Raw genomic sequence first — 2,211 nt, forward strand, 5'->3', positions numbered from 1 at the left:
TGGTCTGTTCCACAGTCAGCTCCTGGCCTTGTTTTGGCTGAAGATATTGAGCTTCTCCATCGCCTCTTTCCACAGACGTAATCGATCTGATTCCTGTGTACTCCGCCTGGTGAAGTCCATGTGTATAGCCGTTATTTCTGTTGTTGAAAAAAGGTGTTTGCAATGAATAAGTCATTGGTCTTGCAGAATCCTGTCATCTGTCACAGACAGGTGGTGGATAGCCCACAGGGGTTAGGATTATAGGACATATTTGGGGAGGACGCAGTTGAATCCCTAGCGCAGGCCTTCGTTCAGAGCACTGGAGAGCTGAGGAGCTGCATTGTCTGACGAGCTGTGTCTGGAGGGAGGGGACAGGCCAGCACATTGCAGAGCCACCACTGATGTGTTGTCACCCCCTGGTTCCCTGGCTGCCTCTGCCAGGGTTTGTCAGACAGACAGGAGAGCACGGTGCCCATGAGGTTCAGACACGCAGGCCAGAGCAGTGTCCAATTGGGACAGCTCGGCAAACACGCTGGCTGGCTTAGGAGGTGGCAGGAGAAGGCGAACCTTCTTCTGTTGTGACCTCATGGGTGGAGACCTAGCTGCCGACTCAGAGTTCCTTTTTTTAGAGAATCTTTGATCTCTAAAAAACAGTCCAAAAACCACCTAATGGCAGTATGTGTATGTACATGCGTAGGCATGTACACGTGAATGAATGAGTGAGTCACCAAATACGCTCCGGAGGAAGCGGGGTGAGGAGATCCTATTAGTTTGCACGTTCAGTGCTCATAGGTGCTTCTGGGAGCCGACAGAGTATGTCCTCGCAGTTAGAAGTGCCAGCTCTGGGCTCAGATCCTGACTCTGCCCCTCACGAGGTCTGTGACCTGGGCAAGTAAGTGCCTCATGCTCTCCATGTCTCAGTGCCATTGTCTTCGACATGAGAGCAGTGGCACTGTCCAGTGCACACTCTTGCTGTGAGGACAGAGCACTTTGAGCAGCAGTTGATGTGCACCAATGCAGGGGACCTGCGCTTGGTAACCACGTGGGCTCTCCTGACTCAGAATCGACTCCGAGACAGCTGGCTTGGTTTTCTGAGCCTCGGGTGGTGGATTCTGCCATGACAGCTGATATCTTTGCTCCTTAGCACTGCTTTTAAATGATGGAAAGCATCTATTACCATGACATCATGATGCCTGTGTCAAACACAGGGCCTTTGCTCTGCACCCCAAAGTGATGTTCTGCTAAGGCCATTTCAGCGAACATTTCCTACCTCTGTCGTGCTATCTCGTTTCTATTAGCCAACTGTCTGTCGATAACAGTTAGCTGAAGTAGCAGAGTGCCTGGCAACGGTACAGAGTAAATTCGGGTGCAGCAGAAAGAGTTCTGACAACAGAAGAGATTAAAAAGGCTGTCATCAATTCACCTGGCCCAGATCAGGCCCACGTAAATCCCAAAAGGCAGGAAAACCAACATTAATCTGCGTTGGCCACCTTTGCTCATTAGACGTGGGGACTTCTCAGCTATATAGCAAAGGGACTGGACCCGCTAGGGACTGAGAGAGGTCTTCGCCCATGCTCCTGGGTGGACGGTCGATGCAGGCACACACAGGTTCCTCCGCACCCCCGGGGAGCCTCCCTACCAAGGGGCTTCCGTCCCCCAGGTGCTCGGGGATTCGCAGCGGTCGGCGGGGATGAGATTCTCGCCAGACAGCCATCTTAGTGCCCAGAGGCTCAGGGTTTGTGAAGTGCTGTCTGTCACATCGTTCTGGTTGTTGGAAAGGTCTTACCACGTTGAGCAGAAAAGCCCTCTGATGTGGGCACTGCCTTCACTCACATCTTCCTGACGAGGAGGTGAATTACGAGACCTGAAATGACTCGCCCGCTGCCCGGGCGGCACGTGCTGAAAGTGGTGCTGCCGCGGACAGGGCCGCGAGGGGCTTCCACCCTGAGCCAGCAGGGCCCGTGTGCAGCCCCCCGAGGGAGTGTCCAGCCCAGCTGTGCCCCGCTAGGTGGACCGCAGGCAGGACACCGGGGCGGGAGGGTCCCCTACGGGGCACCGTGGCCAGCCCCCAGCAGGTCATGATGCTGCTCAGCCTGACACTGCCCTTCCGCCATCTGGGGAGCTTGCCCGCTTGGGGCCCTGTGGCCGCCGTGTGACCTTGGCCAGGAGGCCTCCAAGTGGCTGTGCCTCCATTAGGAGCTCTATAAATACCTGCTGCTTCTCTTGTCCAGA

At 55.0% G+C, this 2,211-nt stretch overlaps 1 protein-coding gene across 1 annotated transcript in view; it reads left to right on the forward strand.

Annotated features, from left to right (window-relative positions):
- LOC103207226 (homeodomain-interacting protein kinase 2-like) overlaps positions 1 to 2,211 on the forward strand; it is a 99,405-nt gene that overhangs the window by 90,709 nt on the left and 6,485 nt on the right. The gene's annotated exons all lie outside the window — the stretch shown is intronic.

This window comes from Orycteropus afer, unplaced genomic scaffold (genome assembly GCF_000298275.1).
Source record: "Orycteropus afer afer isolate SDZICR_OR568_19922 unplaced genomic scaffold, OryAfe1.0 scaffold00358, whole genome shotgun sequence".
Classification (NCBI taxonomy): domain Eukaryota; kingdom Metazoa; phylum Chordata; class Mammalia; order Tubulidentata; family Orycteropodidae; genus Orycteropus; species Orycteropus afer.